Source organism: Pteronotus mesoamericanus, unplaced genomic scaffold, assembly GCF_021234165.1.
Source record: "Pteronotus mesoamericanus isolate MK-2021 breed Mesoamerican mustached bat unplaced genomic scaffold, CSHL_Meso_final scaffold_174, whole genome shotgun sequence".
Taxonomy (NCBI): domain Eukaryota; kingdom Metazoa; phylum Chordata; class Mammalia; order Chiroptera; family Mormoopidae; genus Pteronotus; species Pteronotus mesoamericanus.
The window spans coordinates 21,377,350-21,394,362 of record NW_026555309.1 but is presented as its reverse complement, the minus strand read 5'-3'; the positions used below and the strand labels follow the sequence as shown (position 1 = coordinate 21,394,362).

At 39.0% G+C, this 17,013-nt stretch overlaps 1 protein-coding gene across 5 annotated transcripts in view; it reads left to right on the top strand.

The window, feature by feature from the left end:
• The first annotated feature begins 2,317 nt into the window (after positions 1 to 2,317).
• Positions 2,318 to 17,013, top strand: part of AZIN1 (antizyme inhibitor 1) — a 29,795-nt gene continuing 15,099 nt past the window's right edge. For 3 of the 5 annotated variants that reach the window (XM_054590352.1, XM_054590353.1, XM_054590349.1), the window contains exons 1-2: positions 2,318 to 2,663; positions 6,756 to 6,893. The gene's annotated coding sequence lies outside the window, so the exon portion shown is untranslated. Of the gene's footprint in view, positions 2,664 to 6,755; positions 6,894 to 14,581; positions 14,745 to 17,013 lie in introns of all 5 variants that reach the window. The other 2 variants (XM_054590350.1, XM_054590351.1) reach the window with 2 other exon arrangements.

Below are 17,013 nucleotides of genomic sequence, written 5' to 3'. Positions count from 1 at the left end.
AGAGGCTCCCAAATTCACACCCAAAGGGCTCCAGATCTCCCTATTCCCAGGGGTCTTTGCACCATTTTTACATGGCTATTTCATCAACAGCTCAAATTATGCTCAAAATAGGCTCAGCTTCTTTTCTCCAAAATGGGTCCTTCTATTTCTACCTATTATGAGTCCAGAATTCTCCCTGTTGATTAACTTAATATCACCAAATCATTTAACAATTTATCTTCCTCAATGTTCAAGATTACCTCTACTCTTCCTATGCCTTTCCCCTCCCATCCATTCTGAATCCTTTAGTACTCTTAACTGCTTTAAGAGTCTTATTCAATGTTTCTCTTCCAAATTTTCTATTTTCAATCCCACTCATGTCACAGTAACCTTTTGGAAACATCTGAGTGTAACATGTCCCTGCTTAAGGGTTCCAGAATAAAGTTCAAACTCTGATCTCTTCTTAATCTCACCCTAATTTACCTTTTCAATCTCTTTTGCAACCTTGCCTCTATGTAGTCCACTCCCAGTTCTCAGTGAGATATCTGCTCTCAAAATCACTTGTTCCCAGTGTCTGGAATTTCTGCTCTCAAAATCCATCTCTGCCTTTTGCCAGCAGCCCTTCTCTGACTTAGCTGCAACATTTCCTCCTTCCACTAGGTACCATGTGGCATTTTATCTATTTATCTGTCAACAATTTAGTTATTTTGTGTCATTGTCTTATTTTCTCCTGCTAGATTTCAAGTGATGCATTCATTTCTTGCCTTCATACCTCCCTCCACCAGGGGGTCTAGTAAAGTTCTGTGCTTATAAATATTCTGAGCCAAAATGAATTTTTAAAAGGAAAGAGAAAGCCAAGAGAGCAGAGAGAAATTTAGAAAAACAAAATCAGGAACAGGGTCCACAGCTCCTAATTTTTACCGAATATTTTCATCCAAGAGCCCATATTTCAGTGTTGCTACCTTTCCACCCAGAAAGGCTCCCTTTCTTTTCATTTGATAATTTATTAATCAAACAGTGTGTTGTTCACAAAGTAAATAGACGGTGGGGAAGAATGAAAGAAAAAGCTCAGGGTCTTAATCTCAAAAATCTTAATTTGGAGGGGTGTGTCAATACGCATTACATTTGTGTTGTTGAATCTGAGTTGCACGCAAGGCATTCACATGCTAGGACAAGGTTTCTGTTCACTAGTGTGAAGAAATTTTTAAAAGATGAGAATAAATTAAAAGCTATGTAGGTCGTCCTAGGTCTGCCAGTTACAAAAAGTTTGTTATGGAGTAACGACATTAAAATGACCGCGAAAACAAGACGTGGGGATTATAGCAATGGGAGTTTGAGCTTGTAACATCAGCGATCCCCTCTCCAACACTTGTTCTTTGTTAATAAGGGCTGGGTCTGACTGCACCAACACCTTTTTAAAAAAATTGACGGGGGGGATGGGAGGATAGGGGGGAGACAGACAGACAGACAGACATTGGTTTATTGCTACATTGATTTATGCATTTATTGGTTGCTTCTGGTTCTGTGCTCTGACTGGAGATCAAACGGTAATCTCGGCGAATGAGAGGACGCTCTAACCAACTGAGCAACCCCGCCAAGGGCTGCACCAACACCTTTTCAAATTAAAACTTAAAAGCCACACCCCTTTTGCAACTTTAGAGCACTGGTAACATTTTTACGCGGTCACTAGTCTCTGCTAATACTAACACTGGCCCGACTGGTCCTGACCATTAGAGACTCGCTTCCAGGAAGGAGCGCCACGGCCGTAGCGGGCTGGAGCCGCACGCTGAGAGGGCAGTTTCCAGGCGTTGCCTGCCGAACCCCCACAACGTGAAGTGCTCTCGATAGGGGACGCCCAGGCGATGGCCCTCACAAGCCTCCCTTAAACCCCCTCCAGGCAGTGTACGCTTCCCGCCTCCCTCTGGCCCAGAACTTCATTCGGCGCCGGAAAGCCAGCCCCAGCTCCCAAAGAGCCCTGGCCCGCTGCGATCTAGACCTTAGGCGAACCAGGGGCGGGGACGCAGGGGAACGCCGCACTCCCACCCGGCCACCTCCCCTCAACCCCGCCCGCTCCCCTCTGCGCCGCCGGCCTTCTGCAGGGCGGGGAGTTGCAGACCGCGGGAGGGCGGGAGGTCGCCGGGAGGTTGGCACCTGCACCGCTGAGTCGCCCTGCCCTGTTCCCTTTAGCTCCCCTCGCGTCTCCCCCTTCCTCTTCCGCCCCCTGCCTTCTTCCTCGGCCCTAACCGTACTCCGCCCCGCTCGCGCGGCTGCCCGGCCGGCTGTTACGTCACAGGCCACGCCCTTTACTATAAATACTGGCGTCGTCCGCACCGCCCTCTCACACTCTGGCTCTTCGTACTGCTGCAGGGCTTCTCTTTTTTACTCCTTCTCTGCTTCTCCTCGTCCTTTCTCGCTCTTTTGCTCTATAGTGTGACGAGACCGAATCCTCTCCCCACCCAGCCCTCGCCTTTCTTGTACCCGCGCTGTTCTATTTCTCTCCATCGGCCGCCGCCGCCACTGCTGCACAGCTGGTGTCGGTGCCGCGCTTTTCCCCCCACGTCGTCCCCGCAGCTTATGGCCCAGGCCGCCTTGGGTATTTCTGCTCAAGGTAACCACATCCCTCTTTAAAAATTCCGCCGAAAAAGAGAAGACGCTTTACCCGACTCTTTGGGCCGTTATCTCACGTGAGTACCGATCCGAGGGATGCGGGCGGGGCCGGGTCATATAGCCGGCTTCGGGGGGCGGCCGGGTGCCTTCCGGCTGGGCCGCGCCGTCCGGCCGGCGTCCCCGCGGCGCCCCGCGGCCAGCCGCCTCGAACATGGCGGACGTTGGTGTGTGTGGCGGCTGTCGGTGCCTCAGCGGCGGCGGCGGGCACGCCTAGGGGCCCTCAGGCTGTCGCTAGTGCTCGGCGGAGCCCGAGCCGCCTTGGTTGGGGCGAGGGGGCGTGTGCGTGTGGGAGCGCGCGCGGGGGTCTTGCGGCCGGGGGCCAGCGTCGCCTCCGGCGGCGTGAGGCCCCCACCTCTCTCCCGTGGTGCATTGCTGTTTCCGGGGAGGGGGCCGGGCCGCAGCCCCGAGGGGCCTTGGTCCCGCAGCCCTGGCCCTGAGCGGCGCGGCGCCTTCGCCTTCGGGCGGGCGGCGCGACAGGCTGCAACGGCCGGGGCCTTAGGTTATGAATGGAACGGGGCGGACCCGGCGCCGGCCTTCTGTGACAGCTGCCGGCGGAGGACGGGTGCTGGGAGTGCGGCCCCCCTCTGATGGAGGAAAGTTGACGCCACGCGGGGCCCGACGGCGGGGAAGCCCCGGTGTCAGGTAGCGAGTGAGAGGCCTTTGGCCCCTTCTGGAAGCCTCGGGACTGCTGCTCCGCCCTCTGCGGCGCTCTTGATTGGGCCATGTCGCCTTCACTCACACTAGTCACCTCCAGGAGCCTGAGGATTAGTCACCATGGCTTCCTGTTCCCGTCCGCGCCACGATTCCTGGGCAGAGAGGGAGAACGGTGGACAGGGAGGTAGAACCGTAGGCTTGGGTGGCTTATCGAGTGTTAGATTGCCACCAGTTAATGGTGGTGACGTGTTTTAACTCCTTACCCAGTATATACCCTGAGCATAGGTGTCTTAGGCTAAGCTGCTGGTTCGGGAACCCGAAAAGACCGGTGAACAGTATACAGCCCCCTGATGTTTCAGCAGGTTTACCTGGATTTGGGGATGACATTTTGGATAAGTTAAGATATTTTTCTGCCCTGGCCTGATTCCACCTTTGAGCTCGCAGCTTGGGTGGGAAGCTGAGGACACTTAAAGGGGAGAGAGTTGCCCTGTGGTCAGGAAAGGTTGATGTAGACGAGCCTGGCAGAAACAGGGCTAAGGAGGCTAATGATTTTCGGGCAAGGCCTCAATAATCCTTTAGTTTTACAAATATAAGAGTGCATATGCTGGTCATGAAGACAAATAAACCCTGTATGATAGGTAGGCTTCTAATGACTTAGGGTGGTATCGTTAAGTTTCAGTAATCGAGTAATCAGTACCTTCTCTCTTGCCACCCAGGTTTAACTTACACATTTTCAAACAGAGAAAGGGAAGGAATTATACCCTCTCCTAATTAATATTTTGCTTTATTTGCCATCCCGCTATCCATTCATCAATCCATCATATTTTTCGATGTATTTCAAAGTAAGTTGGAGTTCCCTGAACACTTCACCCTCCAACTTAAGTATGCGTATATCAGGGTTTAATACTGTTTATTTTTCTTGTTAAAAAAAAAAAACTTTGGGTAAAAATCATGAAACAGTTAAATGTACAAGTCTTAAGTAATAATACCATTTGATGAGTTTTGACAAAAATGCAGCTGTGTAATCCAGCTCTATCAAGATGTGGAACATTGTGATCACCCAAGAAAGCTCTCTTTTGACCCTTCTCACTCCATTCCCTTCTTACCATGGAGGCAACCATGAGTCTTTTTTATTTTTATAACATTAAGCTAGTTTTGTTTATTCTAGAACTTTTATATAAATGGAATTATACCGTATTTATTGTTCTGTTTAAAAGGCTTCTTTAACTCAGCATATTTTTTATACTCATCCATGGTGCATTTATCAGCAGGTTTTTTCCTTTTTATTGCTCAGTAGCAGTCCATTATATGAATACTTTCCTTGATTTTTTTTTTAAAAAATAGACTATTTTGGAGTAATTTTAGATTTACAGAATAGTTGCAAAGATAGTACAGGAGGTGGAACTGTGTATTTCTCACTCAGTTTACCTAATTAGTGTCTTATATTACCATGGTACATTTGTCAAAACTAAGAAACTGCCTTTGACATATTACTGTTAACTCTACTCCAGACTTTCTTTGTATTTCACCAGTTTTTAATGTTCTCTTTCTGTTCAAGATCCACTCCAAGGTACCACACTGCATTTAGTTGTCATGTCTTCCCCACACGTCTCTGATCTGTGACAATTTCTTAGTCTCTTACTATTTTTTCATGTCCTTGACATGCTAGGGAAGTATTGGCCAGATATCCAGTGGAGTATCCTCCAATTTGGGTTTATCTGATATTTTCTTAATGATTAGACTGGGGTTGGGGGATTTTGGATAAAGTACCACAGAGTAACTTTAAAAGTCATTGATAAGGCAGTGTGAATTATTCAGAGAAATACTGGTAATTTGGGAATACTAGGTTTTGGGGGAAGGTTTTTGTATCTTACTGGCCTACTGCTGACTGTCTAGTTCTCTTTATGCTATTTGTCCAGGTAAAGAGAGGGTCTCTTTCAAACAATTCTTAAAGAACTTAAATGCAATGTTGTACATGTTCCAACTGATTTACACACACCATTCTAAATGAGAATAATTTATCTTCCTATAACTCCTTTTCTCCACATTTTTAATATAATCTCTCATGGTTTATGTTAACTGTACAAATAAACATTCTATTCTGTTGTAAAGGCCTTCTCAGTCTGTATACCCCATTTATTTCTATTAACATGCACCTTTCATATTTTAGGGCCTCATTTCCTACTTGTATCTTTTAGTTACATGGAAATGTTTTAGAGGTCATGCTGAAGAACATTCTTGAATGTCTGAAGTTTAATGTCTTTAACACTTCACATTACTGCTCTTCGGTTGCAGTAAGCAGCAAGATACCTGGCAATATAGCAGGGAAAAGATGTGTCCAGCATAAGTCTTTTGATTTATTTTTAAAATTTTCTTGATGGGGGAAGAATAGGAACCTTTGTTTTGGAGTATGTTCTTTGGAGTCTAATGTAAGGTTATAATCACTGTTACATGCTGGTATCTTGCCTCATCATCCATTAACGTCATTGTGAGTATGAACAGACTCTAGTAGATTAAGGTAACATTTTACTTCCTACATAGGTAGCCATCCTGGCTGAAATTAGGTATGCTTTAGGTATCCCTAGAGTGCTTCTGAAATCTCTGATTCGTGCCTTTAAAACTTCTAGTTTCATTATTTTTCTGGTTTCTTATCCTTTTTCCAGCAAATGCTATCAGGTTACGGTTAAAGTAACAACCACTAAGTTACAAATAGATCTACGTATAGGTAACAGCAGTTTACCTTAGAGATGATATACATCCATCCTATCAAACCATAATAAGTAATAAGCATCCCTAAATACCTTGTAAACTTATTTAGCATGTTGTAGTGTGCTGAGCATATTCACATTCATATGTTGTTCTTAGTTAAGTCACTTAGTGACTTAAGTCTAGACAAGCTCTAGGTATAAGGAGGTAAAACTTTAGAGGTCACTTGCTCAATATATAATGCAGTTCTCAAAAGTTGTTTTACATATATACATAATGTATTAGCTAAATCATAAAATCTTTTCATCTTTTTGGTATATAATAGGATTTTGTACTTTAAGCAAAGGAGAACTTGGAATTGGGAAAATAAGCAGTCTGGGTAGTCCCAGACTATAGGCTATGCTAGAATATTATGCGTACTAAGTCTTGCACACACATCAGGTTGGTAAGGGCACTGGAAATTTTTAAATTTTAAGACACTTAGAAATTTCAGTTTTGGAGGACAAATAAAGCCTGGAGACTGAGTAGACTATGTGACTTTTGTATTATAGCAACTTGGAAATGTTTACTATGTTTTAAAAAAAAAAAGTACTTGTACTATGGTAGACCCTTTGAAAACATTTTGTGTAATGTGACATTTAAAACTTAATCCTACATTTAACCTTTAAGTCAATTTAACCTGCATGAAGCACAACCTAATATTTTTTAAATATCAGATTATATACTACTACTTGTATTTCCTTCTTTAGGGCGACCTTTCTGACCAAGTATACAACTACCCAGAGGGCCTAGGAGAAGTGCTGTATAGAGAGCAGTTCGACTTCAACGCTGAGCCACCTTGGGAACCTAGCTGATGATAGGGGGGTTCCATCTCCTAACTTGTCCATGTAAGTATTTTTACATTTGTGCAGTGTAATTGTAAAATAGAAGTAAAGGAGAGTTCTTGTTGCTCAGTCTTTTTCAAAACTTGCAGTTGTATTTACCTCTAAAAATGCAGTGACCCCTTAAGACTTTTTAAAAGCTCTAACATAGAGACTTGACATTAGAGATACTGTATACTGATTCAGTTGTAGGCCTTGTTTACCAATGACTGCATCATTCAGCATTTACTTTGAATACATGACAATTACAACTAAAGTATATATTATTGTAGGCTAAGTTTTAGGAAACCTTGTTAGTCTGGGGTTTAATATAAATTGGAGAGAGGTTTTTAAATTTAATATGTGGGCAGTAGTTTATCACACCATTGAAATAGAGTAGAAGATAATTGTTCTCCATTCTACTCACTGCATCTCTATCCCAGAGCATGAGATATGAGGGGTGAATCTTAGTTCTTGTTTTTCTAGTTATGAGCATCTTACCAGACACAAAGTGATTTCCAGAGTTTATATTATTTTTCATAAAATAACATTAATACTTAGCTGGTGGGGAAGAACTGATTGTATGTATACCTTCCAAACAGATATTTTCAGGGATAGTTTGGTTTTGACCATACTTTTTTTCTATGTGGATTTGACTTGAATTAAATCTCTATGAAAAATATAATTCTACCGTAAACCTGTTTGAATTGTGCTGCTATATGTGTGATGCATTTTTAGAATTTATTATTTATAGATTTCTTGCTATTTGAGATTTGGGTTTTGGTGTTGAGGTTGGGATGTTTTTAAGTTGGTCTGAAACTTGGAAAGAACACTTGAAATTTTTAGGAAAGGTTAGGGTATCAATTTAGTGGTTTTTTAGTCTGTCCTGTTAAACAGAGCCTATCAAAAGTATTTGCTCTATCAAATTAGGTAGAGTGTGTCAAAGCAAACCTTTTCAACACATTTGATATTAACCTCAAATTACAATTTAAGAGTCGGTTTTTTTTAAAGTTTAAGAGAGACTTAGAATCCCTACTGGAGGGTTTTCCATACTGGCTTTCTGGCTTTCTCTTAGCTGTGTGAATTTGAACAAATTGCTTATTTTGCAGCTGTGATTTTTATATAAAGTCCCTTTACTTTATGTGAAGTTCCTTTAGTCCCAAAATCATAAGTTGATTTCTGTTTGAGTATACACCCCCTTGTTTACACAGTGTGGTCTTTGGAAAAGCAGCATTAGCATAAGCTGGAATAGAAATGTGGAATGTTGGCCTCACCCAGACCTTCATCAGAATCTGCATTTTATTTTATTTTTTTAATTCTAAGCACTGGGGGATATTTGGCATAAGCAATCTGGTATCAAGGTTTGAAGAGTAGCAGCCTTGGTGATAACCTGCAGTAGGAAGGAAGCGGGCCCCCCAACCATTTTCCTTCAGACCTTGAAATATTAGATGGGCTTTCTCTTGCTTTCAGTCCTTACTAGGTTGTGTTTGTTTTTTTTTTTTTTTTTTTAAAGATTTTATTTATTTATTTTTAGAGAGAAGAGAAAGGGAGAGAAAGATCAGTATGTCGTTGCCTCTCGCATGCCCCCAATGGGGGAACTGGCATGCAACTCATGCATGTGTCTTTACTGGGAATTGAACCAGGTCCCTTTGGTTCCCAGGCCAGCTCTCAATCCACTAAGCCACATCAGCCAGGTAGATTATACATTTTATACAAGCTGCATGTATGCATATTAAAGAGAAGCGCTGTTGCCACCATCTCAATATCAAGTCAGTTCTCTTAATTTTTGTTAATCGTCTATTCTATTTCCAATATATTTTATATCTTTCCCCAAGTTGGCTTGCATATTTAAAACTTTTCTGCGGGTGGATCTGATTGAAATCATCGTGACTAGATTCAAAAGTGGAGATTTAAGAAAGAACAAGCGTTGTGTTTTAAGGAAGACCCTATCAAAGAATAGGCTGCTTTTAGTTCTAATCTCTTGCTATAATGAAACTTAACAGTGATTTTATGTATTTAACATTTCTGGTGATGTTTCTGTTCTTGAGAAACTGATATCAGTGAGTTGATGTAATAAATGATTCTGATTTATAATAAATGATGCTGCCAAATCAGGGGGGAGTAGTCTTTATTTAGAATAATTAATAATGTTGTAGAACTTGGAGAATCCATAGTTTCTCTCTCTTTTGGGGATGGGGGAGTGTGGATGGATAGGCACAGATAAAATATGATAAAGGTATTTATTATTCTGCAGGTTCTATCAGCCAGAGTGACTGACTTTTAAGCCCAGGTACAATGTACATTATGTTAAATAAAACTTGAGTGCTTGGTGCTGTGCTCTAAAGCAACAGTCCATGATTCCTTACTCGTACAGTTTTGAAATCTAAAATTTAAGGGAAAACATTTTACAATTTCCTTGATAAAACCTATACTGATTTGGGAACAAAAACCTGGCCTGAATCTGAGTTGATTTGAAGCCATTTTTATCTTATTACCATGTGATGCTAATATTTCTGAAGTTTTCTGCAGAAATACTGTGATTACAGGGAGTTGAATAATAGCCTGGAAAGTGTTATACGAAGTATATGTACTATACCGCCGTTCTGAAATCTGAGAAGTTTTAAATTCAGAAAGATACCTGGCTCTGAGGGTTTCTTGACTAGAATTAGTAAAAATGGCAGAAGAAATTTTTACATTCTGGTTGTGTCCTTAGATATTTATAGCAGTTTGTTATACTGGATATTGAAATCCTGAGATGAAAGTTTTGTGAAGCAACAGTACTGTTTGGAAAACTAGAAGTTATTAAAGGCACTTAACACGCTGGCCTTTATGGAAAATACTTGGCACATAACGTTGCAGAATGTATAACCAAACTATATGACGTCTATTTGAATTATCTGATACTCCAGCAGTCCCAATAGGATTTCTGCACAGGTGATCAGGTTTTTAAATCAGATAACTATCTGAATTTTGAGATAGTTCATTACATTAAGTATCTGGAAACTTTGGAAGTTGCATAATAAAGTTTTCTTTCAAGACTTTTCTTTAGAATATGTGTATGATGTAATATATGATCACTATAAAAATACCTAGACAAATATTTTAACAACAATAATATCTCAGATTAATGAAGGACTTCTAATTGTGGAAAAGTTTTTTCATGCCTTTAAAAAAATTCCTTAGGGGTTTATGCTGGAGTGGTTTTTTTCCAGTGGACTAGATTTTCACGTTGTTTTAAAGACTATTACAGAAAACTAAATTTCCTCCTAACTGACTGCTTCTATTAGTAGATCTGGTAGTGAAGTCAGATTGAGTTAACCATTAGCATATACCTTATACATTGTATCTAAGTAGAGAAGGATTCAATTAATTGATTTGTTCAGATGGACTCCTAAAATGTGTTTAAAATTTTTTACCTGTAATTAGTTGGCTCTGTATGTGTATATTCATGTAGAAAATTCATATGAACATCAGCAATTTAAGTATTCATATTGTCTGTTTACATATGCCTTATTATAGGTCCTGTCCAACCTAAATTGGTATTATTTTAACTTGGGGAATAAAATGTTCCTTATCAGTTTACTACTACTATTTCCTCATGTATCACCGTTACTTGTCTGTAGAAAAGGCAAAATTTTGACTCGTGAAGAAAAGAAATTTTAGTTTTGGTGATTTAAGGATTTGATGATGCAAGCAAATTAAACAGCACATTCATTAATGGTTGTTGGTGCTCTTTGGCCAAAAAGCTGAACAAAAGCATTATCATCATGAAAATTGGGGACCATTTTTTAAAAAAATAAGTGTATCCCCCTGGCATGCATAGAGTAAGTAGTATTTGATGATACTTCATTGCTTCTGTAAAAAAAAAGTAGCCAAAACATATTCTGTACAAGCACAGTGAATAATAACATGTTAGTGGATAAAACAGGGTTTGAGAGATGTGGTATTCTGTCCTTGGGCCAATTTAGAATCTTTCTTGGGAGGGCCAAGAAGATTGAAAAGTAGTGTTGGCCAGTTTTTAAAGGGGTAAGATCTTAGTTTATTACAGGAGACAGTTGAGCCTAGAAAGTTAATAGTGACAGTCAATCTGTGTTTACTACACTCTGCCTGGTCTTACTTCAGAGTTTTTAACTTTGACGTTTCCTCCCCCATCCAAAAAAAATTTCTTTTTTTTAATTGAAACACTTAATTCCAATTAGGAGTGAGTGAAGTATTGTGTAAACTCTAACTTGTAAACTATAAAATCTGGGTAAATGGTAGGCTCTCCATTGTTAAGACAAGCCTAAGGAAGCAATTTTGAGTGAAGCGTTCTTATACTGGTAAGTCTTAGGAAACACAGATTTTTGTCCTTCAACTCCATTTCAGGGTCATCACGCACACTTAAGCAATTTGTCGCAAGCCTAACTGTAGCAAAGCTTTGGCCATTTTGGCTAATCCATCATTAGCCATCTTTTTCTTTAATGCAAGGAATATTGTGAATAACACTACAGCGTACATAGAAAATATTTGCACAGCACACAGAGTTGCAAGGATTAGGCTGATGAAGTTTAGCCTGCCCAGAGCATACCCAGCAATCATGAGGTCTTTAACTTGTAACTGACTGACTTGCAGCAGAAGTCAAGATAACAAACTCTTTTGGAATGTTATGCTCTAAAACGTTTGTACCTTTATTTTATGTAAGCACACATTTCAAATCTCTCTTCAGGATTTACTTGCTATGGACTTCTGTCACCTTTTGTTCCCTTACTATCTGGCATTGTAAACTTGTGAATTGGCCTTTATTATCTTGAGTAAAGTTGTTGGGGACAGGTAATCTGTAATGTATGTGGACTTGGTCCTTAGTTTAAATACTTATTATGAAAAATGTCATCTTCTAGTCTTGGCCCAGTGGCAAGGAAAGAACATCTTTTAGAGCTGCTCTGTTCAGTGCAGTAGCAACTAGGCAGGTAGCTTATTTAAATTTTCAAAATTAAAACTAAATAAAATTTAAAATTCAGTTCCTCAGTTGCATTAAGCCACATTGAGTGTTTGGGAGCTATATGTGGCTAATGGCTGTTGTTTTGGATCGTGAGAAAGAAAATTTAATTGCAGAAAGTTCTATTGGACAGCATCACTCTAAAATAATTGTTATTGTGAATGTGAGTAGTATTAGCCATAATAATCTTAAAACATCTACTAAGAATCATAAGAATAACACTTTCTTTGTTCTTTCTCCTTAGATTTGTCTAATAAAAGAACTGTCTTTTTTAAAAAAAAAAAAAAACTTTTGGTTTCATATTCTATATTCAATTTTTTAGTTGCCTACGTGTTCTTAGGGCACAGCTCCATACTATGGTTTTATGTGCTCATGCAGACTGAAATTAATACAAGGTTTATATTGACTATATGACTTTAAATTATTTTTGTCTATGTCTTGCATTTTACTGCAAGGGTCCTCTGATGCCCAGTTTATAAAGGGCTCTTAAATAAGTATAATATCTTCTTAGTTCATCATCTAGGTTCAACATTTGCACTGTAATGAAACTGCAAATAAATAACCAATCCTTAAAATAAAATATATTTGCTATCCTGTAGAGCTTTTATGGGTAAATAGGAAAAGGCTAAATAAATTAATAAGTTAATTAAAATAAAGGGAAAATAAGCAAAAGACTTGAAAACCATTTTTCACTGACAACCTAGCAACTCTCCTATCAGGTTAATGGCCCTAACTCTTGAGCCTAGACCAATGCTACTTAAACTGCCTGTTGACAAGATTAGATTGAAGTACCAGAATGTAAAGTAGTGCACTCACTGCTTGGTTCTTAACTTGTAGGTTAACTAGTTTGCAGACCACAGTTAGACTAGCATTGCCCTTGGGTGCATAAATAATAGCAAGAAGTTACATAATAAATAATATTTGTATATTAATCTATTAAAAATGCAAAGTAAGCTATAGGTTCAGTTCAGATAAATAAATGATATCCCTATACAGTAAAATACTGCACCACAATGAAAATTTATGGACTGCAGTCACATCAGTCCACATAGATGAATTAAAACTACAAAGCTGAGCAGAAGTTAGTCATGGTAGAGAAACAATAGTGATTTCATTTTTAGTTTAAAACCAGTAAAGCCAATGTTTTGGGGCATATAGAAAAATAAAACTAAATAAACAAGAGAGTGAAGATTAGAAAAGTTTGAACATCTTTATTCTAGGAAAGGTACAACCACTGCCGCCTGGGGGAACTCTATAGGGGCTTTTACAGTGTTCAGTCTATTTCTTAATTTTATGTTTGCTGCAATGCTTGTATTGCACACTGTGTTTTTTTCTCTTGGAGAGGGGTCGGTTAGATCTGCTCCAAGGTAATCAAAATAGTAACTAAGTGCGTTTGTTTACCAGGTTATTCCCTATACTATACAGGGAAAGCTAGAAAGCTTGATAATAATATAGTTATGTATTTCCTGTTTGTTATATTACAATAGTTACCTTTAATGTTACCACATCTAAGTTAACAAAAGGGATATTCCCTCCAGAAACAAATTTAGTTTTCACATCAGTCAAGACATATTTTTTAAGGAAGTCTAATCTTTTTAGTTCCATGTGTGGAAACATTGCTATGAAAATCCTCTGTTTTCTCTCATTGAGATGTATTTTAGGATTTATCATGAGGTGTTTCATTGGGCAGCTTTATACAGGTACTTCAAACTTAGCCTGTTAAGTTCATTTCCTTTAGGGTTTTTATTTTCCCTTTAAGTATATTCTACTCATTCTTGTTCTTAAAATAATTCTTCAGCAGTCACCTTTAATGTCCTTCTAGGATTTCTCAGTTTTCAATCTCACCACCTGAAAAAATAACTTTCTTAAAGATTTTATTTATTTATTTATTTATTTATTTATTTATTTATTTTTAGAGAGAAGGGAAAGGAGGGAGAGAGGGAGAGAAACATCAATGTATGATACATGGATCGGTTGCCTCTTACATGCCCCAAACTGGGGACCTGGTCTGCAACCCAGGCATATGTGCCCTGACTGGGAATCGAACCAGCAACCTTTTGGTTTGCAAGCCAGCAAACCAAAGTCCACTTGAGCATGCCGGCCAGGGCTGAAAAGTAACTTTTTAAGAGTGTTTATTGCCATTACTGGCCTCCTTCTTACTGTCAATTGAAGCAAACCCTGTGCTAATTATTCTGAGTACTCAATGTAGGCTGTTATTATCTATCATATATTTCGGGTCCAGTATGGCCCAAGTTCATGTGGTCTTATGATTATCATAATTTATTGGAATATCTTGCCTATCAGTTCCAGTATGTAGCTTCCTGGAATTACTATTTTTTAGCAGGTTTACCTGCTCCAAGCTTCAAATCTATAGTGCCAAATTCGTCCTTTAGAAGTCTTCTAATATTCTTTCACTCAATTATTTCTAAAGATATTCTGTGTGGTAAGTAACATTTTTCTTTCAGAGGTAGAATACAGAGCTGTCTTTAACAGCATCGTATCTATTTTTAAAGCTGTAAGTTGAGTGCTAAATTATCAAATACCAATGTAATAAGAAATAAAAGTAAAAGAGTAAAAGTGTCTTTAGGCTTCTTCAGAGTAATAGTCATAGTGTAAATTTCCAAATACCTCACATTCTCATTTGTAATGAATAAAGTCCTTTTTAGAAAAGTGGTTGATGTATTAAGATTGGGTTTCCTGTGTAGATGTCTCTGAAACAGTACTCCCTTCAACCTTTCAGCTCTCCCTGTTCTACTTCCAGGGAGGTCTTCACTTCAGAAATCCAAGACTCATATCCAGCCTGGTGTCAAGTGGGCTGTTGCTGCCAGAATTATCTTGTGATTATTTGAGAGATGTATCAGTTTCTTCTGAAGTACAATCAACTGTAGAAGCCTTTGTAGCAGGTGTGTAACAAGACAAGTGCCCAGCTGCTGCAGCCCTTCTTGGAGCTACCTTCTCGATGAACATGAGGACTCAACTGCCTCATGAAAGGCTCCAGGGAGAGCAGTGTACAGTTCTTTGGAGCTTTTTCTTGGCAGCTCTTCATTAAAAATGTATTCTTAAAAAAGCACCAATGTGAAGGTGTATATAAGGAATGTTAAATATTTTTTCTCCCAAGCTGTGATGTCCAAGAGGAAATTACTTATTATAAAAGTAGAGTTGTGATTACAGCAGTTGTGTTAGTGTAAAATAAGATGAGCTTTCTTTCACTATATAATGATAAGGTGTTTGGTTGTGAAAATAGCTTAAAGACCTGTGAGAGAACACTTCCTACCCAGTAGCTGTTGATAAAAATAAACTTTAGAACTTTCATTAAAAATAAATTCATTCTTAAGTTCTAAAGCATTTCGGAGAGAATGTAAGATTTACATAGGGTAGATTTTCTTTATTGTAAATAATTCAATATCCAGCAGCACCAGACTAGTATGTAGTGGTCTATAATGTATTGGAGCCAGTAAATCATTCCCGTTTCTGACTTAACCTGTTAGGAATTTTACCCAGGATTGGAGCACTGGGGAGTTTGGCAGAAATTCCCTATAGTATTTAAAATTGAGGCCAATTAACATGGCAGATCTGGCACATGGTATAAACTCTGCATACCCCCAGTACTGCACACTTATTTTCATTTTGGCTTCCTAGAACATGCTTGTGTCACAGATTTCTGGTTTAACACAGCATCACCATGTAACTTTAAATGCCCATTGAAAACATTTTAGGAAATATTTCTTCAGTGCTTTAAAGTAACACAGAAATGAAGAACATTAATCTTCCTTTGTGTAACAGTGAAGCTTTAAAGGATTTTTGCTAACATGTTAAGAAAATTGTAGGCAGACTCCTGAAGATATGACCAAGAACTGTTTTTTAGGGCTCCTTCAGTGAGGTTGGGGGTAGGAAAGACTCAGCCCACCCTTACCCAACTACTTAAGCCTTTTTAGTTTTGGAAATATGTGCTTCCAAGTGACCTTTCATTTGAACAGAAAGGATTGTTGTCTTAAAAATGTATTGAAACCCTCTCTTCTGGAGGTTTTGTATTTTGCAGATTCTTTTGAGGATTTCATTTTTCCTGGGCATAGCTTTTAGTTAAACAGTTACTGATAGTTGATCTTGACATTTACATGCGGGTCACTTGTGTATCGAAGTTTTGGACTCCTTTTAAGGAAAGATGGACCATATTTTCAGCATACCTCAAAGGAGTGTATTGCTGTCACCACCATTGCTAAGTTTAAGAGTTGTGAAGTGCTTTGTCCCATCCGTTTCTGAGCATGTACTCTGGGCTAGAAATTAATGGGAATACCATAAACTTCAGGGAGCATCTAAGAACATACACTGAGATAGAGCCCACTTACTTCCATATTTGTCATCTGTTATATATAGGCTTTATTAGTGTGTATTGGTTTTAATCAATGACTTCATTGTAGTGCTCAAGGAAATACAATACTATTACATGCACTATCTCTGTTTTAGTAACTTGGTCCCTTAATCCTTTTGTCAGGTACCTCCAATACAGTATTTTTCCATCAAAGTCCTTTTGTGAGTCAGCTAGGGATTGGTAAGCTTGCCCTATGGTTACTTCTGAATGAGAGTGTCAGTTCATTGAAGATAGTAGTCATTCTATAAGCATTGTGTCTTCCCTTGAGAGCAGGAGATACTTTCTAATATTTTTATCATGTTGGCAGTGCCATTATTTGTCAACTGTTTCAGTTTGGTACCCTCAGTTAATGTTTAAAATTATTTGACTTCTACAAAAGTCAGGTTAAACAGAAAGCAGATCAGCAGTTTTGGGGATTTATTGCAAAAGGGTTATGAGGGAGTTTTTATGGTAGTAGTGACTACACAGGTGTACACTTGTCAAAATTGGGTACACATTATTGCATGTAAACTATTGATAGGGTGGGTGAAAAAAGGAAAAGAACTTTGGGGTTTTCAGAGAATTGGACAAAAGATAAAGAATCAGCAAGTTTAAAATGTAGGGAATAGTTATCTTAGGAAAGGTTAAAAGGCTATGAATGATGACAGGTGTTTATACTATATTTGATAAACAAGAGTTTATTAACAACTATGGGAATTTAGTCGTGAGAAATCGTGACTTGATTATGGGGATATGATAAAACTCTATCAAAGAGACTGATAGTGGTGCTAGAATTCTAAGAAAAGGAATCCTATGTACTGAAA